General features: G+C 40.5%; 1 protein-coding gene across 1 annotated transcript in view; it reads left to right on the top strand.

The window, feature by feature from the left end:
• The window catches only part of gas2l1 (growth arrest-specific 2 like 1), an 85,097-nt gene that overhangs the window by 12,476 nt on the left and 45,720 nt on the right, over positions 1 to 26,901 (top strand). The window lies entirely within an intron of this gene.

Below are 26,901 nucleotides of genomic sequence, written 5' to 3'. Positions count from 1 at the left end.
CTGCATGGCCTTATTATACAACCAGTAAGCCGGTAACACTTTAGTATGGGGAACATATTCACCATTACTAACCCTAAACCTCTAACCCTAACCCTAACCCCAACGCTACACGGCCATGCTGATCAATGCTCCAGTCGTTGTGCACCTGTTGTTTCTGATCGGGGTCCACCGGGGGCCATCCTGGCTTATCATTGATGGACAGTGCAAAAAAATCATCCCCCAACCCTAACCCTAACCCCAACGCTAACACTAACCCTCTAACCCTAACCCAGTGGTTCTTAACCTGGGTTCGATCGAACCCTGGGGGTTTGGTGAGTCGGCCTCAGGGGTTCGGCGGAGGTAAAGACACATCCGACTTATCGTGTAAATAACAACTTCTCCCTGTGTGTGTATTATGGATACCCCCAAACAATGTTACCTCTAATTTTCCATCTGATTCGCAGGTTGTTTAATTGATCGATTGAAACCTTTATTAGTAGATTGCAAAGGAAGAGAATACATTATATGAAACAGTACAGTTTACACAGTACAGTACATATTCCGTACAATTGACCACTAAATGGTCTGAATAAGTTTTTCAACTTGTTTAAGTCGGGGTCCACGTTAATCAATTCATGGTAATGTGTGTAAGGTGTGTACTGTGTTGGTTTTGAAGTGTGATGTTCATGCACGGTTCATTTTGAGCACCAGTAAAAAAACACATAACTTTTTCTTGAATTTGAAAAAAAAAACATTTTATTTGTCACTAAAGAAGGGTTCGGTGAATGCGCATATGAAACTTGTGGGGTTCGGTACCTCCAAAAAGGTTAAGAACCACTGTCCTAACCCTAACCAAATAACTCTAAATTAAGTCTTTGTTACTTATAATATGTTCCCTTAGTGTCCAAATAACTCCAAATTAAGTCTTTGTTACTTAGAATATGTTCCCCATACTAAAGTGTTACCATTTTCATTTATTTTTATTTAGGCAAAAAACATGTTTGGAAAAATATGATAATATACTGTAATATTTGTTGCAATATTGGATACTATTAAAGTTGAAAATGTATGCTGTATGTACTGCTTGAATATATGTAGTGCTTGAAAAAGCAGTAATTATATTCAAAAAAATCCATTACATTTAGTGAGAAAATATTAAGTACTTTTATGACACATTTCATTTCCAGGTGTTTGAGGGCCAGATAAAATGATGTCGCAGTCCAGTTTGACACCTGTGTGTTCGCGGCACATCTAATGAGCAGGCAGAACACACGCTCGAGGGTGAGGTTAATGTTTGCACGGTGAGAAGAAGAACAAAGTGTCTCTTTTACAGCAAACATGACAGCACGTAGAAGAAGGCTGTGGGATGAGGGGCGACGGCTTGACAGTCATGTCGGTTAGACGGCAGAGGAGAAGAAGACTTCTGACATGACCTCCGACTGTCAGCCTGTGTGCCGCATGTGTCCAGACTGAGTACACACTCATATGACTGACGATTATACAACCGCACTAAGGAACAAAAAAAGTATTTCTTTCTCTTATTCCTAACCTTTAAACAGAGAATTTTCCGAGTTCTGGACTTGATTTCCCCCATCATGCATTGTACTCAGTTGTCTGCTTTTAATGAACCTCTACTGCAGTGCTTATCTAAGTTGTAGTATTGGATGTTGGGCGTGGACCAAACCAACAGGTCCTAACAAACTTTGTCACGGTTTGTTTGTGCTGAAAAGCATGATCTAGTGCGGGGGTCAGCAACTCGCGGCTCTTTAGTGCCGCCCTAGTGGCTCCCTGGAGCATTTTTAAAAAAGGATTAAAAATGGAAAAACATGGGGGGAAAATAATGTTTTTGTTTTAGTATGTTTTTTGTTTGAGGACAAACATGACACAAACCTTTCCCGATTGTTAGAAAGTCCACTGTTTTATATGTTTGTGTGTATGCTTCACTGATGAGAGTATTTGGTGAACATCGTTTTGTCCTACTAATTTCGGCGGTTCTTGAACTCACCATAGTGTGGACTGTGACGCAACAGTTTGTGTACATGTAAAATCTTCCACTCCTTCTTTGTCTCATTTTGTACACCAAAAGTTTTATACTGTGTGTGAATGCGCAAAGGTGCGCTTTGTTGATGTTATTGACTTGATGGAGTGCTCATCAGGCATATTTGGTCAGTGCATGACTGCAAGCTAATCAACGCTAACATGCTATTTAGGCTAGCTGTATGTACATATTGCATCATTATGCCTCATTTGTAGGTATATTTGAGATCCTTTAATATCCTTTACTCTTATCCTCTTTGTATATAATTAAATTTTGCATGTCTCATGACACATCATATGTATGTTATATTGGCTGCATTTCAGATAGTTGTTTCTGTGCCATGTTGTTCCAGACCACAGCAAACATTACCTAGCTTGCCAAAGATTGTAAAGCCTGCCATTTCCTTTAACTTGGACATTAAAAAGTCAGTAATTTCCAAGAGTGATCTCACCTTTTGAGTAACCTCCGATTTATTAATGGTTTCTAATGTTGTAAAAATGTGTAGAATAAATTTTAAATTTCAACATTTCTGTCAACAAAGATTTGCTTCAGCCTGCGACACATAGTCAGTTTGATAGTAGGCTATTATAGCTAATATAGACACTTACGTCATGTGTTGCCTTCATTATAAGACTTATATACGGCTTTTCATTTTTTGCGGCTCCAGACGGATATGCTTTTTGTATTTTTGGTCCAATATGGCTCTTTCAACGTTTTGGGTTGCCGACCCCTGATCTAGTCCAACGATAAAGGAACCAATCAGGTTTGACGCTAAACGGTCGTAATGGTATTGTAACTTCTGGTACTGAGTCAAACATTTTCACTTGTTTTTGCTTGTCCTTGGAATTTGTAACCTGACAATATTGTCTGTTGGCAAAATGCAAAGAAAGATCATTGTTGAGTGGAGGTCTGGGCCCATAACACATTTTGGTGGACGATATTTTTTTCTTAAATTATTGCCAACAAACAATATTTTTGTCCATATTATTTTGAAACCAAATCAACCAATGTTGTAATAATAATAATATTAATTACAATATGATATTTCGGTAGAATGCTGAAATGCTGACGTGAGCATACTAACAGTTAGCATGTGTCAAGTACAAAGTATTATGACTCTTAAGTGCACGGCTGCAGAATTAGCTAAAAGAAAAGTTAGAGAGCTAATATCTACATGCTAACTACATGCTAAGCATGCTAACTTTATTGTTAACTTTACTGTGTCAGCATTCACACAATGATGTAAGTAACTAGGGCTGCAACGACTAATCGATTAATTCAATTAGAAAATCGGTTGCTTCAATTAACCGTTTTGAGTGTAACAAAATTATTTTTTTGACCAAATCCGGACTGCATGGAGTGCCCCAAACTTCAAATTTTTATTAATGCACACGTATTAAAAAACGATTAAAGGTTATGGCAAGCAGAAAATAGGTATTAAGTAGAGATGTCCGATAATGGCTTTTTTGCCGATATCCGATATTCCGATATTGTCCAACTCTTAATTACTGATTCCGATATCAACCGATACCGATATATACAGTTGTGGAATTAACACATTATTATGCCTAATTTTGTTGTGATGCCCCGCTGGATGCATTAAACAATGTAACAAGGTTTTCCAAAATAAATCAACTCAAGTTATGGAAAACAATGCCAACATGGCACTGCCATATTTATTATTGAAGTCACAAAGTGCATTATTTTTTTTAACATGCCTCAAAACAGCAGCTTGGAATTTGGGACATGCTCTCCCTGAGACAGCATGAGGAAGTTGAGGTGGGCAGCGTTGAGGTGGGGGTGGAAGGGGGTAGCGGGGGGTGTATATTGTAGCGTCCCGGAAGAGTTAGTGCTGCAAGGGGTTCTGGGTATTTGTTCTGTTGTGTTTATGTTGTGTTACGGTGCGAATGTTCTCCCGAAATGTGTTGGTCATTCTTGTTTGGTGTGGGTTCACAGTGTGGCGCATATTTGTAACAGTGTTAAAGTTGTTTATACGGCCACCCTTGGTGTGACCTGTATGGCTGTTGACCAAGTATGGATTGCATTCACGTGTGTGTGTGAAAAGCCGTAGATATTATGTAATTGGGCCGGCACGCAAAGGCAGTGCCTTTAAGGTTTATTGGCGCTCTGTACTTCTCCCTACGTCCGTGTACCAAAAGTCATACATTTTACTCTTTGAAACCGATACCGATAATTTCCGATATTACATTTTAAAGCATTTATCGGCCGATAATATCGGCAGTCCGATATTTCCGGACATCTCTAGTATTAAGGTTATAACATCTTTTATCCGATTACTTGATTAATCAAAAAAATGAATTGATAGATTACTCGATTACAAAAAAATTGACAGCTGCAGCCCTAGCAATAACTAATCCTTTCAAAACCATTGAAGTCATATTTTTTACTATTGTAATTGAAAGGTCAAAAACTTTTAATTATCCTAAATAAGTAAAAAACAAAAAAACACTTGTGTCTCTCAATCTCTGTTAACAAAAATTGCACTTCTATAAATATTGAACATCTTGAAGTGCAGTTTTTTTTCCCAGTTAAAAAAAAAAACTGCGTTGTTTTTTTTAAATTTTGTTTCTATCACTTTCCAACAAACTCGATTGTGTTGAGAGGCTCATCTCGCTCATTTGGTTTGCGATGATATTTTTCCCTCCGTATTTTTGTTCCTTCGCGGTGCTTCTCACTTGCCAGTAGCCTGTGCAAGGTAGCGGCCTCGCCTCCACCCACAGAGACAAAGATCGCAAATGCCTGACAAGAGGATTCACTGCGTTCATTTAGTTCTGCCGTTGAATAAACACGCTCATGGGCTGAGAGCGACGCACAGAGTGAACCCTCTTACACCCTGCGTGAAAGCGAGCGATGAAGAAAACAAACGTGCGGACTTGGCAATCCATTAATGACTGCAAAGCTATCCAGTTCATTTTCATTCATCGTTTGATTAATTGATTTATTGACTTCCGGCCCATGCCTAGTTGTGTGTGTATATAAGTGTACGTACAATGAGACAATCCAGAATGTGTCTCATGGGAGGCATTGTGTGTATCAAATGTGATGACGACTACTTTCGAGTCATGTCCGTCTGAGAAGGAGTAGGAGAAGAAAGTGTCAGGGTTTCATTTTATTGGTCCGCAGACTATGTGGCTTCTGCTCGCAGTCACACAGCTGTAGTTCCTGCATCATACAGGATGGATTGCATTTCACTCTTTCCTTAATGACTTCCTTTCGTTTCCCTTCACCCATTTATTTCCAAGGCATTGTCCGGCCTATTCACAAGGGACCTCTCTATTAATATCCGAGATTGCTGATGATGAAATGTGATCAGTTATCTCCAAATCATTCACTTTCATAGATGCACATAATGTTGATGGTGATGACACAATGGTGTTGGTATAAGAAGGCCTTCTAGAACTATGTGCCTATCAGAGTTCCTACCACACCTGTGTCAAACTCAAGGCCCGGGGGCCATATCTGGCCCGCCACCTCATTTTATGTGGCCCGCAAAAGCCTGGAATTACCATGCGTCTGTTTGCTTCTAAATGTAGTTAACTTTCTATTTTGACAGAAAAAAAATACATGTACTGTATGCAATTTCATATATTTTAAACCAGGGGTGTCAAACTCATTTTAGCTCAGGGGCCGCATGGAGGAAAATCTGTGCACACGCGCGCCGGACTATTAAAATCATGGCATTAAAACTCCAAAATAAGCACAACTTCAGATTGTTTTCTTTGTCCTACTTTGGCCAAAAATAGAAGAAACACATTCTGAAAATATTACAATAAAAATAGAGAAAAAAATACCGGCAGCAGTAAGGTTTAGATCCATGAAGGAAAGAAGAAAAGTGGCTTCCTCCCACCTCCAAAGACATGCACCTGGGGATAGGTTGATTGGCAACACTAAATGGTCCCTAGTGTGTGAATCATACTTGCCAACCTTGAGACCTCAGATTTCGGGAGGTGGGGGGTGGGAGCGTGGTTGGGGGCGTGGTTAAGAGGGGAGGAGTATATTTACAGCTAGAATTCACCAAGTCAAATATTTCATATATTTATATATATATATATATATATATATATATATATATATATATACATATATATATATATATATATATATATATAAGAAATACTTTAATTTCAGTGAATTCTAGCTATATATATATATATATTTATTTTATATATATATATATATACCCCCCTCATGAAACAGGCCTGTAGAGAGGAAATAGTCTTGTGATTTTTTTTTCCCCCACACATACATATATATATATATATATATATATATATATATATATATATATATATATATATATATATATATATATATATATATATATATATATATATAAAAGAAATACTTGAATTTCAGTGTTCATTTATTTACACATATACTCATCTACTCATTGTTGAGTTAAGGGTTGAATTGTCCATCCTTGTTCTATTCTCTGTCACTATTTTTCTAACCATGCTGAACACCCTCTCTGATGATGCATTGCTGTGTGGCACGCACAAAAGTGCTTTCATCAAATGCACGAGAGTCTGGAATCTTCCATATCTCCCTAGCATGGCCCAAAACCGGTCAATCTTTGCTTCCTGCGGAAGATCTTCACTGCCAAGCACTTGGTACTCCACCACTTCTTCCCGGAGGCTATCCAGGTCCAATCGCAGCTGCGGCTTGGAACTTACCAGCGTATTTCTTCATCTTACTCGTCGTCGGCGTCGCCATGGCTGTATTTTCCTCGTTCTTCTGTTCGTCTCCTTGTTGTGTGCGCAGTTGTGCACTGCACTCTCTAAAAGCCCTAGATGTTATTGTCACATATGCATGTACAGTAGATGGCAGTATTGTCCTGTTTAAGAGTGTCACAACATTGCTGTTTACGGCAGACAAACTACTTTACGGTAGACGAAAACGTGACTGCTGTTGTTGTGTGTTGTTACTGCGCTGGGAGGACTTTAATGAAACTGCCTAACAATAAACCCACATAAGAAACCAAGAACTCGCCCTCGATCATTCTACAGTTATAACATGATTGGGCAGGCACGCTGTTTATATTGTGGCAAAGCGGACGTGAAAACAGGCTGTCGACACGTCACTCAGGTCGCATGGAGTGCCTGAATTTCGGGAGATTTTCGGGACAAAATTTGTCCCAGGAGGTTTTCGGGAGAGGCGCTGAATTTCGGGAGTCTCTCGGAAAATCCGGGAGGGTTGGCAAGTATGGTGTGAATCAAGGAAGTGTGGCCCTTGGCAAAGGCCTAGTACCTGACTGCCCCCTAGCCAGGGATACAGTGAAGAACCTCAACGGCGGAGCAGGCGGAAGACGGTAGATTTAAGAACTACCACAACGGCTGCGATGGCGGAAGAAGGCTGCAGCAGAAAAGGGTCCCCAGTTGTCTTGGACTCCATGCCACTGGACTCTGACCCGAATCTGTCAAGGATCGTGTGGTGACTGTCTGTGCACCAGTCTCCCCACGTTAAACAAAGTCACGCACAGGCATCCTCCATAAAGGGATACACCCCTACCAGGCGGGTCGTCATACTCGTTCGAGTGACCGCCGATGAATGAATGAAGTGTGTGAATGTGAGTGTGACTGTTGTCTGTCTATCTGTGTTGGCCCTGTGACGAGGTGGCGACATGTCCAGGGTGTACCCCGCCTACCGCCCGATTGCAGCTGGGATAGGCTCCAGCACCCTCCGCGACCCCAAAAGGGACAAGCGGTAGGAAATGGATGGATGCATGGAAGGTGTGTCTGTTAAAGGGTGTTTTGCCTTATGAGCCGTATTTCTCGTAAAATCTCATCCTGCGAGACTCCACTTTGAGGAAGATATTGTAGCCACCGCTGTTGCCGTGATGTCAATAAATGACGAAGGCAGTGGGTGATTGCTCAAAGGCAACATCCTTACGACCTTCTTGACTTTGTTCGGGCATGTGCGTCTCTCCAAGCCTGCGGGTCGGCCTCTATTGCCGGGAAGGGACCCGCCTTGTTTGTCCTGCGGCGTTTATATGTGACCAGCTGTAAATGCGAAAAAAAAGTGTTTCCGTCACGATTTTGCGAAACATTTCGATATGGAAACCATCTCAAGAGAGCGCAAAAATGTTTTGGCGATATTTGAGAGGTGTTTCCTTGACCAGTTTCTTATTGCGATATTTAGGTTTTGCACATTTCTAGAGGCAATGGATACACAGCCCGTGGCGGTTTCCAGAAACCTCATCAAACCTTTGTCGAAAATTGTCGTCTGGAAACTCAATCATAGAAGTGTGACAGTTGTTTTGTGGTGATCTTATGTAATGACTCCCTATCCTGGTGTCATGTTTGCAAAGGTGGTGTATGTCCGGTTTACTTTCCTGGTTCCTGCTACTTGTCACCGTTGTTGTTCTTGTGGCTCCTTTGCTTTTACTCATATCACCGTGGGAACCGATTTCCTCTCAAAGTTGAGGAAGTAGCCAGCGTCTCGTTTCCTTCATTAGAACTTGAGTCAGTGCTGAGTGCGTCAGTTGGTCTGCGAGGGCAAAAGCGAATAAGTGACATCATTGAAATACTCATGAAAACATCTCCTTCTGCTTTGTTTCTGCATGCCCATTTACAGCTAATGCTTGGAGAGGGATTATTACTCTGAGAGCTTATGCATTTCAGCTAGAGCTGTGCGATACATCGAATGTACTCGATATATCGTGGGTGTGTCTCTGTGCAATGTAGAAAATGACTATTTCGTGAGTATTTGAGTATACGTTCTCACGCAGTTGCTTTTAGCTGCGGGCATTACACTACAGGCTTTTCTCACTCTTTCATTCTGTCGCGCGCGCAACGTCATACGCCCTCGCCGAGCAAAGAGGTAGCGGAATGGGTAAAGTTAGCTGTGGCAGGTGGTGCAAGCGGAGCGGTGCGAGTGGTAATACGAGAGAGAGAAGGTGCGAATCTGGTAACAGATGGAGGAAGAAGAATGAATTCCCAAGAAAAACAGCACAGGGTCCATCGTCTGGCGGTGGTTTGGCTTCAAGCGGGAAGATGTTGAACAGACAACCGTAATATGTGAAGTATGCGGCAAAAGTGTTGCTACAAAAAGTAGCAGCACTACTAATTTGTAGCATCATTTGAAAAGTCACCCGCTAGAGAATAAGGAGTGCTTGAAACTCCGCATGTCAACATCTCCGACCCGTGCCACACCAACAAAATGCCGAAGCAACCAGCACTGACCCAATTGAGCCTGGTGTCTTCCATTTCCAGATCAACAAAAAATAGTCAAAAACAGAAGGAGATAACGTCCGCAGGAACCTACCACATAGCGAAGGACATACACTATTTGATTTCCTATTATGCAGCTGATTTGTATTTTACAGTTTTTGAAATATCTTGTGTGACGTCATGCACAAAAGTGCACTTTATTTGTTTTAAACATTGTAGTGGCGTTCTGTACTAAAAGTGAACTTTAATTTATTGTTGTTTTGTCATCTTAGTGACATCATGCACAAAAGTGCACTAATAGCTTGTTTTAAAATGTCTCTGACAATGTTGCATTTTCTGTTTTGAAATGACATGAATGTTTGTGCCACTGCTTAATAACCGTTTAATAAATAGAGTTTTGGTAAATTTACTTAGTTGTGATTTCCCTCTCTGCATGAAAGTTTAAAAGTACCATATATTAATGCAGTATGAAGAAGAATGTTTTAATGTAGACACATAGAATCATCATACTGGTGTGATTATATGCATCAAGTGTTAATTCAAGGCTAAAGCAAAATATTGAGATATATATCGTGTATCGTGACACGGCCTAAAAATATTGAGATATTAATAAAAGGCCATATCGCCCAGCCCTACTAGCAGCACTAGAAAATACAACTTTCTGTTGGCTAATTATTGTATTTAAATATATCTCAATTATTTGTATTTATTATTTTCTTCAGTATTTTTTATTAACTTCCAGAGGTGGGACCAAGTCATTGTTTTGCAAGTCACAAGTAAGTCTCAAGTCTTTGCCCTCAAGTCCGAGTCAAGTCCCGAGTCAAGACAGGCAAGCCCCGAGTCAAGTCCAAAGTCAAGACTGGAAAGTCTCAAGTCAAGTCCTAAGTCCTGCATTTTGAGTTTCGAGTCCTTTCAAGTCCTTTTAACCACAGACTAATATATTAACACAGATTGTGTATGCTTTTCAAACGCTGTATTTATTTATTAAAACAAGTGCATTTTAAATTGCAGGAAAGAAAATTGTGCTGACATTGCACTTTATAATAGCACTATTAACCAGTCATTTTAAACATTAACTCATTCCTTTACAGAACAAACACATTGAAAAATAAAGTGCAAATGTACTTATTTGTACAAAAGTGTTAACATTGAAAAAACATGACATATACGTGAACATAACAAAAAAGTTGTACTTTTTATATGTCAGGGCCCTATGCTGCATTGCATTTGCAAAAGACCAAATTAGCCAAGAGTCTGTCAGTCATTTGTGCACGATGGGGGCGTAGTATGATGCCACCATGGCTGAAAACTCGCTCCACTGGAGCACTGGAGGCAGGCACTGCCAAGACTCTCATGGCCACTCGGAACAGTGAAGGAAGAGTCTTCATGTTCAATGCCCAGAACAAAAGGGGGGAGAGAGTTGTTTTGGGTTGGTGCACTACTTGTAAGTGTATCTTGTGTTTTTTATGTTGATTTAATTAAAAAAAGAAAAGAAAAAAAAATTATTTCTTGTGCGGCCCGATACCAATCGATCCACGGACCAGTACCGGGCCGCGGCCCGGTGGTTGGGGACCACTGAGGTAAACAACCAACAGTATGTCAGAAAGCTAGCTAAAACGGTACACATATTCATAATATAGTATACATTTTAACTGACCTTTATTTTACTATTTTTGTCTTTTTTTAGGTGGCTAAAATACGCGGTGCTGCTGACCGCCGTCTAACTTTACGTGTGATGTATTGACTAACGTAACCCTGCTTAAAAAAAATCACTAAACAAAAAGTATGAATAAGGTAGTGAACTGCAACAGATTCCCGTGTTTGCAATAACGTTATAACGTTAGCAGTGAGTTTACAGCCTCACTGATTTAACTACACAGCAAATAAAAGTCACGTTACTTAGCCAATAAACGTTATCTTACATTCAAAACTTACCGTTCTTTGTGCAACTTCAAATGCCGGACGAAGTTGGAAGTTGTTGCCTCTCCATCAGTAATTTTCGAACCGCATGTGTTGCATACTGCAAACCGTTTTGTGTTGACCACCTCGTAATTTTTATACCCAAACAAAATTATTTTAGGTATCATTTTTTGTTCACTGGCGTGTGGTTTGGACATGTCTTCTTCGTTGGTTGTCCTGCAATTTGATTGGATGAATGCTGTGTGATGAAAACAAAGTAGATCTAATTTGATTGGCTGTTGTACTGACAGCACACCAGCTGACACACGCAACGCTGATAGACAAGTACACAATGAAAAATACGGAGCACTCCCGAATAACTTTTTCATCTTTGGGTTTTGGGGAAAGTAGCAAGTCATGTCAAGTCATGTCAATTCAAAAGGCTCAAGTCCAAGTGAAGTCACAAGTCATTGATGTTAAAGTCTAAGTCGAGTTGCAAGTCTTTTTACATTTTGTCAAGTCGAGTCTAAAGTCATCAAATTCATGACTCAAGTCTGACTCGAGTCCAAGTCATGTGACTCGAGTCCACACCTCTGTTAACTTCTAATAAAGCCTGGTAATAAAAAAGGTGGTTGTGTCAGAGAAAATATACAATTTGAAATAAACAAGATGTTAATTATTTTCAACTTTCCTGTTGTATATTGTTGACTGACTTCAAGTATCAATCACAGATTAATCAAATCTTTTTTTTAAATGGCACAAAGGTTTATACTTTTTTTACATACAGTATTTATTTAAAACATATGACTGAATATCTTGTACTTTAAAAAAAAAAAAAAAAATCACGGAATGTAAAATATTTACACATATTCTAAAAGCAAAAAAGGAAAAGCCTTAATGAAAAAAAGTACACTTTTGCAGAATATATGAACCATTTAGTAATTGAAAAATTGCAAATATTCTACATTAATAAAAACTAACATAATTATTAGTATGCTACTTAAAGGGGAACTGCACTTTTGGGGGAATTTTGCCTATCATTCACAATTATGAGAGACTAGAAGACAAAAGTTTTTTTTTTCTTGTTGCATTCTGACATACAAAAATCGGCTCGTTCTCGGTGGCTCACAATACAGCTATTGTCTATCATCATCACACTGGTGTGATTATAAGTAAGTATTAATTCAAGGCTAAGGCAAAATATCAAGATATATATCGTGTATCATGACATGGCCTAAAAATATCGAGATATTAATAAAAGGCCATATCGCCCAGCCCTAATTTCAGCATAACGTTGCTGTGTATTTTCTTTGTAGTAGTTTGAATACAAAACCGCACCACCTCCTTGTGCCTAATGGACATTCTTATTGTTCTTGTGTATCCCAACACAAAACATCATCCTTATGCTATATTCCCAACAGCCTTTTTCCTCACCCGCGGCCTCGACATGAGTCTATACGTTCCCATCCCCCCGCCCACAGATAAAGCAAAAAGCAGTACAGTAATGTCTCGTTGTGGTTATTGAATGGACTGCCACTGCTGACAGGGCGGTAATGAAACGGCGTCACCTCAATCAAAGTCTTTGTGTGGACAGAGCGCGATGCAAAGGTTGGGGTGAGGAAGAAGGAGAGCGGGGAGTGTATGGACACCATTAAACGTATGCTCTGGCTCATGCACTGAGGGAATGCAGACAAAGGCGCACGTGCCCGGAGTGACTTTACTGTACACTCTGCTAAACCTGACTGCAGTGAACGCTGCTCTGGGAGGAAGAGCTACAGTAGAGAGCAAGAAAAGTAGGTCATTGCTGCCTTGCTTTGGGTCACACGCTTTGCTGAGAGAGCGTGGCATCACTCAGTGCTTCTTCTACCCCGACTGTCACATGCTCTCATGGCTTTAAGGTGTCACCGGTTTTAGCTTTTTGCCCCATGGAATGAGTGCAGGGCTCAACAACCCACTGTGGCCTTCTTTATGGTCGTGGAGTCAGCTGATCGTCCACATGATTAGGATTTAATGACATGTTTAACTGAGTGGGAGCGTCTGTCGGAGCGCTGTTATTCTCAGCACCTGCCTGCGGCTTCTTCCAGCAGGTCTCAGGTGGCGACTGCACAAAATGAGGGCGCCGTCGATTCCCCTAATTTAGCTCCGTGTGCGGAAACATTTGCCGCTGGTTTCTCCAAATGGACTTTGTTTACGCAAACATGCGTGGTTTAGAAATGACTACTCAACGATATTCCCTGATTGCCTTCAAAACAGCTTTTTTTTAAATGAAATCAGATGATTTGAATACGAGTCAAACCAGCTCTTGTTTTTCTAAAGTTTGCACGCAAAGCAGAAACACTTAAAGCAGGGGTGTCGAAGTCATTTTAGATCGGAGGCCACATAGAGAAAAATATACTCCCAAGCGGGCCGGACTGGTAAAATCATGGCACGATAACTTAAAGGGGAACATTATCACAATTTCAGAAGGGTTAAAACCATTAAAAATCAGTTCCCAGTGGCTTATTTTATTTTTCGAAGTTTTTTTCAAAATTTTACCCATCACGCAATATCCCTAAAAAAAGCTTCAAAGTGCCTGATTTTAACCATCGTTATATACACCCGTCCATTTTCCTGTGACGTCACACAGTGATGCCAATACAAACAAACATGGCGGATAGAACAGCAAGGAATAGCGACATTAGCTCGGATTCAGACTCGTATTTCAGCGGCTTAAGCGATTCAACAGATTACGCATGTATTGAAACGGATGGTTGTAGTGTGGAGGCAGGTAGCGAAAACGAAATTGAAGAAGAAACTGAAGCTATTGAGCCATATTGGTTTGAACCGTATGCAAGCGAAACCGACGAAAACGACATGACAGCCAGCGACACGGGAGAAAGCGAGGACGAATTCGGCGATTGCCTTCTAACCAACGATTGGTATGTGTTTGTTTGGCATTAAAGGAAACTAACAACTATGAACTAGGTTTACAGCATATGAAATACATTTGGCAACAACATGCACTTTGAGAGTGCAGACAGCCCATTTCAGGCGCGCTAAGAACGTATATTTTTCCATGATTTCAGCACTCAGGTTAACCATACCTAAATAGACACAAAATACTGCATTACACAAGACTACCCGAATGTACTCGAATGATTGAAAAAAATAAATGTTTTTAAGCTAAATTATTGGTAAACACAGTTTATGTATAATAATTTACGTAAAACCGCGAGTAATGAATAAAGTTTTCATCTATTAATATATTCTGTAGACATACCCTCATTCGCTCTCTTTTCCTGAAAGCTGATCTGTCCAGTTTTGGAGTTGATGTCAGCATCTGCTTTGAGTGTCGCAGGATATCCACACATTCTTGCCATCTCTGTCGTAGCATAGCTTTCGTCGGTAAAGTGTGCGGAACAAACGACTGACCATTTCGTCGGCTTTCCCCACAGCCTCGTATTTTGAACAAATTTCGTCCAATTTCTTGCCACTTTCGCATCTTTGGGCCACTGGTGCAACTTGAATCCGTCCCTGTTCGTGTTGTTACACCCTCCGACAACACACCGACGAAAGTGAGAAAATGGCGGATTGCTTCCCGATGTGACGTCACGTTGTGACGTCATCGCTCCGAGAGCGAATTATAGAAAGGCGTTTAATTCACCAAAATTCACCCATTTAGAGTTGGGAAATCGGTTAAAAAAATATATGGTCTTTTTTCTGCAACATCAAGGTATATATTGACGCTTACATAGGTCTGGTGATAATGTTCCCCTTTAAAAATAAAGACAACTTCAGATTGTTTTCTTTGTTTGAAAATAGAACAAGCACATTCTGAAATTGTACAAATCATAATGGGTTTTTTTTTTTTACAATTACCTGTTGCCGTTAATAGTAAATATAATTTATTTGTCGTTATTCATATTTTCCGAAAATAAATTATGTGATATTGTTCATCAGTAAACTCATTGGTGTTAAATTTCAATCTATCAAGATGAAAAAAATATATCAAAATCATATTACAGGATGTTATTTATGTTGTTTGATTATTTTCCTCAACTTATGTACTGACATCATGTGGTTTATTTTGTACATATATAGCATCATGGGGCGGCATGGCGTAGTGGGTAGAGCAACCGTGCCAGAAACCTGAGGGTTGCAGGTTCGCTCCCTGCCTCTTACCATCCAAAAATCGCTGCCGTTGTGTCCTTGGGCAGGACACTTCACCCTTTGCCCCCGGTGCCACTCACACCGGTGAATTGAATGATGAATGATAGGTGGTGGTCGGAGGGGCCGTTGGCGCAAATTGCAGCCACGCTTCCGTCAGTCTACCCCAGGGCAGCTGTGGCTATGAAAGTAGCTTACCACCACCAGGTGTGAATGAATGATGGGTTCTACATGTAAAGCGACTTTGGGTACTTAGAAAAGCGCTATATAAATCCCAGGTATTATTATCATCTACAAAGATACAAAGAATTGCTATTGTTACATCCAGTGGACACATTTAGAACAGATGTTTCTTTCATTCAAACATTTCGGGTTAATTTTTATACTTAGCAAACTCATCGCGCGGGGCGGATAAAACCTGTTCGCGGGCCTGATTCAGCCCTCGGGCCGTACGTTTGACACCCCTGACTTAAAGGGTCTCTCTCTGATGCTGACAACATTGGCACTTTTTTCATAGTTATGGACTAAAAAATATATCTACAGGTAAAATTCCCCCCATGATAGAACAAGTAGTAATTCTAGGCTTGTGTTGGAACGCGTTTCAGCACATTTTGGAATGCCCACTTTTAGCTCCAAAATGTGCATCAGCCTGCTGAAGACCGGCGTCACGATCTGTTCACACAAGATCTTGTCTTATTTTGAGTTTGTTGGTGTTTTCCTGTGTTAAGTGTCTTAGTTCCTGCCTTGTGCTTTTATTTTGGTTGCACTTCCTGTCCGTTTGGTTATGCAGCACCTTGACTTTGTTTGCCAGCGCACGTGTTCCCTGTTTGCAATCAAGACAATTTCAATTCAGTTGTTGCTGCAGGCTGGTGTCGGAACATTGTTTTTCTGTGAATGCTTCATGTCAGTAACCCTTTACTGTCCTCCAGTAGTTCTTTCCCTTTTCTTCAGTGCTTTTCCTGCTGCACTCATCTTTTGTTTGTTTGTTTGTTCTCAGATGAAATACCTTTTTACCTACACACTGTCTCCTGCAAAATTGGGATCACGATAACCACCGCTGCAATGCGAACCCAGCGTCAAAACAGGAGGCAATTTTTATTGCATAGTATGCAATTTGGTAGCATCTTCATCCTGATTCATGTTATTTTTACACTTAATTTGAAGTTTTGATTAATTGTTGCAGGTTGTAGCAATGCAACTAAAGAAGGGGTCAGCCTGGTTACCTTTCCAAATGATGGGAATATGAGGAAAGCATGGACCGTTTCAGTCAAATTGACTTGATACACAACCAGAATTGTGTTTCAAAATTATCGGTATCGGTTTGAAAATGCGATGAGGTGGCGACTTGTCCAGGGTGTACCCCGCCTACTTCCCGAATGCAGCTGAAATAGGCTCCAGCGACCCCCCGTGACCCCAAAAAAAGGGACAAGCGGTAGAAAATGGATGCATGGATGGGTTTCAAAATGTAAAACTTATGACTTTTTAAAACGCCGCCGTGTACACGGACGTTGGGAGAAGTACAGAGCGCCAATAAACCGGCCAATCACATAATATCTACTAGGGTTGTCCCGATCCGATATTTGGATCGGATCGGTCGCCGATATTTGCCAAAAAATGCGTATCGGCAAGGCATGGGAAAATGCCGATCCAGATCCAGTTTAAAAAAAATTCCGGTCTGTGTTTTCCAACGCACCGATTTAAATAATACATTCCACTTTTCTGCTGCTCCCTAATTTCCGTTACGCATTTTCCAGCACACCTTCAACACAGCCACAGGTCTGTGTCCTAACCATTAAGACGGCCATGTGAATTAAAAGTTACCGGTAAAAATGTCAGCTGTGTGGGGGCAAACAATTGAAGGGAGTGTGTAGATAGTTTTTTTTTTTTTTTAAGTTTACACTTGTTCAAGAGTATTGATGCTGAGTTATAGACATTTTATCCCACTCAGGTTGTTTGTGTGTTTTGCTTTTTTAAATAATGTTTACAGCATTATTTGCACTTTATACTGTTCACTTTTTTACTGTTCAATGATGCCATTTCTCTTTGTCATGTATAATTTTGTCTATTTTGTGCTTATCCTTGAATAAACAGGTCAGTTTCTTGTTATTCAAACTCACCTAATTCAGCTGGCTAGTTGTTATCAAGAGTACTAAAACCCTTTTCAACATGAATCTGACAACTAAGTAGGTTAAATAACTTTAAACTTTAATACATTCTCGGATAGGCCAGTATCGGCCAGTATCTGTATCGGATCGGAAGTGCAAAAACAACATCGGTATCGGATCGGAAGTGCAAAAACCTGGATCGGGACATCCCTAATATCTACGGCTTTTCACACACACAAGTGAATGCAATGCATACTTTGTCAACAGCCATACAGGTCACACTGAGGGTGGCCGTATAAACAACTTTAACACTGTTACAAATATGCCCCACACTGTGAACCAACACCAAACAAGAATGACAAACACATTTCGGGAGAACATCCGCACCGTAACACAAAATGGGGCGGACCTAGTACAGTTAGCTACGCATTACTCAAAAACAAATTGATATTATGGGAGAGTCAATAAGCATTTTTCTTCATTTAGGCTTTGTGCTTAGCTAAGCTATAACTTCATATAATGCATTTATTTTAGAAGAGAAACAAATCAGTCATAACAAACATTCATAGCTAGTCATTGTCACTGTCATATTTTCACTAAAATATTGTTTCTGTGTACAGTTGCACACAAAATCCTAAATGATATTCATTGGATATTCAGGTTATTTGAAAAAATAAGTTCAATGGCTTTATCATGATACAAAAATGTTCAACTTGATGCCAAAACTAAAAAGTATAGACTATCAGGGCTATTCAACTGGCGGCCCGGAAATAACACTATAACGGCCCTCGAGTTCAGTTCAGAACTTGGGGAGACAAACATTTCTGTAGCAAATTCCTAAAAACACTAGAGTGCCCTTGTTGTATCGAGGTACTTGGACCACTGTAAACACATTGGCAGATCCTTGCATTTACATTTTAACCTTGCTAGCAAACATAGAACACTGCGGTCCAAACTTGTGATTTACATAACTCAGGCGTTCCTCAAAGCACCCCTCTTATTTTGTTTTCCAATCTGCCATATCGAAAGTTTATGCATTAAAAATAAGAGGACTGGACAATCTAGAATGCAACTGTATGTGTTCTGGTTAAATATGACATCAGTGTATCTTTAGTAATTGAAGAAATAAGTCCTTCTGTGTGGTAGATGCTGCAAAAGATCCAAAAATATCATCCAGTCAAGTCGGAATGACCTAGTTTCTTTCCATGCATGTCATTGGGAATTTCCAGTCATGACAAAAGAGAACACATTTTAATGCAGTTTACCTTTAAAAAGTGCCAAATCATCACCATTCCAATCTTTATGTGTGCTCTATGCTCAGGTTGCTCCCTGCAGTTGACAAACAGACATCAAATCATGTAAATACCTGTGCAGGGAGGTTCTACAATCTCTAGTTTTTATTGTTGAAGTTTGGTTATAATCATGTCCTGTACCACATGAGTTTTGTTCCTGTGGGCTAACACACCTATGTTTGATCAAAAGCACTAAGCCTATAGCGTGTTGACTCATGAGCTGGATCATGTCAGTGCAACATGGAGTGAAAAAGACGGGGAATATCATGCGAAATCTTGATCTCTCCTCCTCCCATTTCCCCTACTCCTCATCCCTGGGGGTCGGCTCGGCCCTCGGTATCAGTGGATCTCTGCCATGAATGCTCTTTCATGGCTTTTGCAGGCCAGGAAGGAAAGGAATGAAGCAGATAGGACTTGTCTGAGAAAATGTTCTTCCACTGTCTGAGCAATCTCTTCATAATAGAATGAGAAGGTAGTGGGCCTGTTTTTGCAAAAAACATTCCTGTGTTAGGATAGGAAGGGGCATGCTGTGGATCGTTCAGTTCTTCCCTTCTTTTTCCACGCTGAACATCTGCAGATTCTGCCGTAAGCGTCTCCTGTGACCGGCATTCATCTATAATGCATCCGTCAGTTTTGCACCGCCTTCAGGCACCTCTCTTCTGAATATTTCCCACCTGACCTTGTCTTTCTCCTCCCCCTCTATCTGGTGGTAGTGTGTGTGTGCGTTGGTGTGTCGCCCTGTCGATTCAGCAACGGCTTGGGAAGAGCACACATTTTGTTTTGAAAAGGAAAGGCCTTACACAAATGTCAGGCTATAAAACATGTGACCTCAGCCGAACAGCTGAGAGGAGACAAGAATGAAAAAAATATGCCAAACTGAATCGTTGAAAAAGGAAGACCGTGTGTTTTTGTGTGTGTGTGTGTGTGTGTGTGTGTGTGTGTGTGTGTGTGTGTGTGTGTGTGTGTGTGTGTGTGTCTGTTGCCATGGCAATCGTTCCATTAACTCACAGGCTGGGTTTTTTCCAAGCGGCGCTACTGACAAAATGAGAAAAAATCAGAGTGACAGAGCAGAGGCTCGCAGAAAGAAAGAGGGCGGGCGCACGCACTGGAGAAATGTAAGCAAACAAAGCAGACTTGAGCAAAACAAGAAAAACGTAGGCCTGCTCAGTCAGAGTGAAGGTGACCGAGGGAGGTGGGGGGGTATCAGCTGGGAATCCACCCTCCTTATTCTAGGAGTCAAAGATCAGGGCCCCAAAGGGACTAAGACTCTTCTAAATACTTCTTTTTCTTCCTGAAAACAGAATGAATGCAGAAAAGTTATTCAACACATGATGTCATCTAGACCAAACACACCAGCAGTAGTCTATTTTTGTATAGTTCCAGGAATACGCCAGTCCTGCCTTTACAGTCTGCTTCACAAATGTGTGGTTCATTATTAAAGTTCACAAACTGTGAATTACAACTGTCTGGAACATACAAGAAGGGACGGGTGTTGATTACATTTTAACTGATACTACAAACCCCGTTTCCATGAGAGTTGGGAAATTGTGCAAGATGTAAATATAAACCGAATACAATGATTTGCAAATTCTTTTCAATCCATATTCAATTGAATGCACTACAAAGACAAGATATTTGATGTTCAAACTCATAAACTTTATTTTTTTTTGCAAATAATAATTAACTTAGAATTTCATGGCTGCAACACGTGCCAAAGTAGTTGGGAAAGGCCATGTTCACCACTGTGTTACATGGCCTTTCCTTTTAACAACACTCAGTAAACGTTTGGGAACTGAGGAGACACATTTTTTAAGCTTCTCAAGTGGAATTATTTCCCATTCTTGCTTGACGTACAGATTAAGTTGTTCAACAGTCCGGGGGTCTCCGTTGTGGTATTTTAGGCTTCATAATGCACCACACATTTTCAATGGAAGGCAGGTCTGGACTACAGAAAGGCCAGTCTAGTACCCGCACTCTTTTACTATGAAGACACGTTGATGTAACAGGTGGTTTGGCATTATGTTGCTGAAATAAACAGGGGCGTCCATGGTAACGTTGCTTGGATGGCAACATATGTTGCTCCAAAACCTGGATATATCTTTCAGCATTAATGGCGCCTTCACAGATGTGTAAGTTACCCATGTCTTGGGCACTAATACACCCCCATACCATCACAGATGCTGGCTTTTCAACTTTGCGCCTATAAGAATCCGGATGGTTCTTTTCCTCTTTGGTCCGGAGGACACGACGTCCACAGTTTCCAAAAACAATTTGAAATGTGGACTCGTCAGACCACAGAACACTATTCCACTTTGTATCAGTCCATCTTAGATGAGCTCAGGCCCAGCGAAGCCGACGGCGTTTCTGGGTGTTGTTGATAAACGGTTTTCGCCTTGCATAGGAGAGTTTTAACTTGCACTTACAGATGTAGCGACCAACTGTAGTTACTGACAGTGGGTTTCTGAAGTGTTCCTGAGCCCATGTGGTGATATCCTTTACACACGGATGTCGTTTGTTGATGCAGTACAGCCTGAGGGATCGAAGGTCACGGGCTTAGCTGCTTACGTGCAGTGATTTCTCCAGATTCTCTCAACCCGTTGATGATATTACGGACCGTAGAAGGTGAAATCCCTAAATTCCTTGCAATAGCTGGTTGAGAAAGGTTTTTCTTAAAGTGTTCAACAATTTGCTCACGCATTTGTTGACAAAGTGGTGACCCTCGCCCCATCCTTGTTTGTGAATGACTGAGCATTTCATGGAATCTACTTTTATACCCAATCATGGCACCCACCTGTTCCCAATTTGCCTGTTCACCTGCAGGATGTTCCAAATAAGTGTTTGATGAGCATTCCTCAACTTTATCAGTATTTATTGCCACTTTTCCCAACTTCTTTGTCACGTGTTGCTGGCATCAAATTCTAAAGTTAATAATTATTTGCAACAAAAAAAAAAAGGTTTATCAGTGTGAACATTAAATATGTTGTCTTTGTAGCATATTCAACTGAATATGGGTTGAAATGATTTGCAAATCATTGTATTCCATTTATATTTACATCTAACACAATTTCCCAACTCTTATGGAAACGGGGTTTGTAGTACCAAATCGGTACTTGGAAAAACAGTGCTGATGCTTAACCTGTACTTAAAAAATGGAAAACATGCACAGTAGAGTGGCCAGACAAAAGCCATTCCTTTGTAAATGCTTGCCAAAATGCACCTGAAAGACTCATAAACAAAATGATCTGGACTGATGAGACTAATAATGAGAATGCCAGGCGTCATGTTTGGAGGAAACCAGGCACCGCTCATCACCAGGCCAATACCATCCCTACAGTGAAGCATGGTGGTGGCAGCATCATGCTGTGGGGATGTTTTTCAGCAACAGGAACTGGGAGACTAGTCATGATGGATGGAAAGATGAATGCAGCAATGTACAGAGACATCCTGGATGAAAAACTGCTCCAGCGCTCTTGAAGAAAGACTGGGGCGACGGTTCATCCTTCATCAGGACAACGACCCTATTACTCAGCCAAGATATCAAAGGAGGGCTTCAGGGCAACTCTGTAAATGTCATTGGGTGGCCCAGCCAGGGACCAGACTTGAAGCCAGTTGAACATCTCTAGAGAGATTTGAAACCAACAATCATCCAACCGGATGGAGCTTGAGAGGTGCTGCATAGAGGAATGGGCAAAGAGTAATGAGGGAAACTGCCCAAAGATAGGTGTGCTAAGCTTGTGACATTGTATTAAAAAAGACTAGAGGCTGTAATTTCTGCCAAAGGTGCATCAACAAAGAGTACTTATGTATTTGTATTTTTTTTGTTTTTTGTTTAGTTTTAATACATTTGCAAATAAAAAAACAAAAAACGTTTCACTTTGTAATCATGGGGTGTTGTCCGTAGAATTTATTCCGTTTTGGAATAAGGCTGTAACCACAAGGCCTGCTCAGTGGCCAAAGACTATACAAATGGGACCCATTACCTCCTTGCTTGGCACTCAGCATCAAGGGTTGGAATTGGGGGTTAAATCACCAAAACAATTCCTGGGCACGGCCACTGCTGCTGCTCACTGCTCTCCTCACCTCCCAGGGATGAACAAGGGGATGGGTCAAATGCAGTGGACACATTTCACCACACCTAGTGTGTGTGTGACAATCATTGATACTTTAACTTTAACTTTAACATAACAACATTTTGAAAAAGTGAAGCATTGTGAATACTTTCCGGTTGCACTGTAATACATTCCAAAATAGGAAGTAAAATTGTCAGAATTATTGCGGCAACACAGACAATATACAAAAAGCGACTTTTGTGTTGTAATATTGATGCTCATAATGCGGGATTTGTAAATGCAACCTTGCTCGCTGTAACTGTCACTAGGGCTTAAAGAGGAAGTGATGTGTTGTTGTTGTTATGGCGCGTCCAGTCAACCTCAGAAGTCGGAAGTCGGAGCTTTAGAATGACATCACAGCCAACTTATTAGTGTTCCAGGTACAAGGTCCACATCCAAATGGCCACATTCAGGAGAGATATATTTGCTCTTGCTTTGTTTGAATATAAACAACTTTTGAAAAAATATGCAGTACTTCTTCAACTTTCAAACACGATATATGGAAAGGAAACACAGATGCAATTGCTAGCGATGTAAAACATATAAAACATGAAACAATTGAATTTACACTACAGTAACATTACCATATTCTGTATAAACGTCCAACAATACGTCATATACGGTTGATTTAGTCACGAAAAATAGTAAGAAATGCTCAAAACGGATATTACAAAAGGTTCTCCTATTGTTTGCCATCTTTGAAGCCAACTCCGGAATTACTAAGGACTCTCCGACTTTCCCAGTAAGAAATCCGACAACGGGTGCGTCCTAGTTGAAATTTCCGACTAGGATCTCGGAAATTCCGACTTCCTAGAACAAATGGCACGCACCAGTAGAGATCTGTAGACCCAGCGGCCCCGTCTCCGCCTACTGCTTCGCTTTGTCAGCAAAGTTACCATCTCACATGATCCGCCCGAATGCAACTGAGATAGGCTCCAGCACCTCCCGCGACCCCGAAAGGGACAAGCGGTAGAAAATGGATGGATGGATGAGTCAAGACCTGCCCCAACAGCCATTACAAGTCATGTGTTCTATGAAGAAATTGGTCATTTACGTGCCTTTCAAGAATCGTAGTGTTCAAAGATTTATTTATTTTTGTTATTTGTCATGAGTTTTTTATTTTGTATTAAATGCTGACATGATGCAATTCAGGGGTTCTCAACCTTTTCCAATACAGAGGGGACCGGGACCCACTCAAATATTACCACTGAATTAGTAGCCTTACACTTGATTTTAATCATATTCAATAATTGTATCTTACCTACTTACAGTTTAACAGGATAAACCTTCCATCCATCCATCCATTTTCTACCGCTTATTCCCTTTTGGGGTCGCGGGGGGCGCTGGAGCCTATCTCAGCTACAATCGGGCAGAAGGCGGGGTACACCCTGGACAAGTCGCCACCTCATCGCAGGGCCAACACAGATAGACAGACAACATTCACACTCACATTCACACACTAGGGCCAATTTAGTGTTGCCAATCAACCTATCCCCAGGTGCATGTCTTTGGAGGTGGGAGGAAGCCGGAGTACCCGGAGGGAACCCACGCAGTCACGGGGAGAACATGCAAACTCCACACAGAAAGATCCCGAGCCCGGGATTGAACCCAAGACTACTCAGGACCTTCGTATTGTGAGGCAGATGCACTAACCCCTCTGCCACCGTGAAACCTTATCAGATGATATTAAACCATCTGTTAATCATACAGATTATTATCGAGGCTTAGCTCAGGCTGATTACAAAAACATTACTAATCAAATATACTGCACAAGAAGGGACTCATACAAACTGGAGGTTCATACAATTACACAGTGCTAAAATAAATAAATTATAACTAAAACAATAATAAATACTAATAATGTGTACCGTATTTTTCGGACTATAAGTCGGCCGGGGGTGAGACTTATACTCAGGAGCGACTTATGTATGAAATTATTAACACATTACCGTAAAATATCAAATAATATTATTTAGCTCATTCACGTAAGAGACTAGACATATAATATTTATATAGCATGTTATATGTTATAGTTATTTGAATGACTCTTACCATAATATGTTACGTTAACATACCAGGCACGTTCTCAGTTGGTTATTTATGCGTCATTTAACGTACACTTATTCAGCCTGTTGTTCACTATTCTTTATTTATTTTAAATTGCCTTTCAAATGTCTATTCTTGGTGTTGGGTTTTATCAAATAAATTTCCCCCAAAAATGCGACTTATACTCCAGTGCGACTTATATATGTTTTTTCCCTTCTTTATTATGCATTTTCGGCCGGTGCGACTTATACCCCGGAGCGACTTATACTCCGAAAAATGCGGTATGTTTCTTGAATAAACTGCCAATAGAATTAAAGTGCAAATAAAAATACACTACTTTAGTCGTAATTTTTGCGCTTAAGAAACTTCTCTATGACTTTAGCTCCAGACTTCTCCTGTGTGTTTGATATTGTCATTACTCCCACAAGTGGTGGAAAAGTGTATTACAACTGAGTACCGCTGCGGTCCCAGAAACAAGTATGTTTGGTATTTTCGCAGCCCAACAATGGGCACACACTAATGTAATTAATGTAAACAATGTTACTATTAATTTACATACTGTAAGTACAATGATACGGTATTGCTCCTGCAGTCTTGCCAATGACTTCCACAAGATGGCGCACAGCTGTATATTTCTATGGTTACTGCTTAGCTTGTTATGAGAGCTCCTCTTGGTGTGTTAAGGTCAACAATAAAGTTTAAAAAGTGTGTCAGACTCTGTGCGCTTCTGTCAGGACGCAACATTACTAACAAGAAGTTACTTGTAAAAATCACTGCCAAGCACTTGTTGCTGGTTGCTGAGTCAGCATTGCGCCATAATGAAGCATCGATAGCGTATGCTTATTTCAGTCTGGCGCAGGTTTTATGTTTTCTTTCATTTTGAGGGATTGCCTTTGGACATGGTCTACAGAACATGTTACGCTGATGTGTCCTAAATGTTGTCGAGCGGACTGCAAACTGCTGCTTCTATAGTACCGGAGAGGATTTATTAAATACACAGTAAAGGCCAAAAGTTTAGACACACCTTCTCCTCATTCAATGCGTTTTCTTTATTTTCATGACTATTTACATTGTAGATTGTCACTGAAGGCATCAAAACTATGAATGTGTCATGTGTGGGTCGCAGCTTATTGCGAGGTTCGTTCTCCCAGGATGCAAACGGACGACTCCGGACAGGACTTGCAGGTAGGAACATGATTTAATCTTAAAAAACACTCAACGAGGTACAAAACAGAAAACAAACCGACGGAACAAGGTGCCGATCGCACTTGAAGCTAAGGCTACTGCTTAGCACAGACTAAAGACAAGAAAAACTTACGTAATAGTAGCGTGACGCAAACAAAGAAGCCAGGACGAGTGACCGGCAAAGGCAGGCTTAAATAGTGTCTCTGATGAGTAACAGGTGAGCGTCCCAAACACAAGAGGCAGGTGAAAATAATAAGCAGCTATGGTAACAACTCAGAGGTGCACAAACAGGAACTAAAGGAGTCCAAAACTGACAGAAAACACAAAACATGATCCGGACCACGGATCATGACAGAATGAACACATGTGAAGTTATGTACTTAACAAAAAAAGGTGAAATAATTGAAAACACGTTTTATATTCTAGTTTCTTCAAAATAGCCACCCTTTGCTCTGATTACTGTTTTGCACACTCTTGGCATTCTCTTTATGAGCTTCAAGCAGACCTGTGAAGTGAAAAACATTTCAGGTGACTATACCTCTTGAAGCTCATCGAGAGAATGCCAAGAGTGTGTAAAGCAGTTATCAGAGCAAAGGGTGGCTAATTTGAAGGAACTAGAATATAAAACATGTTTTCAGTTTTTTCACCTTTTTTTTTGTTAGGTACATAACTACACATGTGTTCATTCATAGTTTTGATGCTTTCAGTGACAATCTACAATGTAAATAGTCATGAAAATAAAGAAAACGCATTGAATGACGAGAAGGTGTGTCCAAACTTTTGGCCTGTACTCTATATTTCATGATAGTTACTGTAAATATGTGAAAGAAGGGAAACATCTGTCAGATATTCATTGTCATGCATTGTTGTATGAGTCATAAAAGTCAAATTTTGCATAATAGTAAGCCCACG

The sequence above is a fragment of the Nerophis lumbriciformis genome, linkage group LG12 (genome assembly GCF_033978685.3).
Source record: "Nerophis lumbriciformis linkage group LG12, RoL_Nlum_v2.1, whole genome shotgun sequence".
Classification (NCBI taxonomy): Eukaryota; Metazoa; Chordata; class Actinopteri; order Syngnathiformes; family Syngnathidae; genus Nerophis; species Nerophis lumbriciformis.
This window is presented reverse-complemented; position numbering and strand designations above follow the sequence as displayed.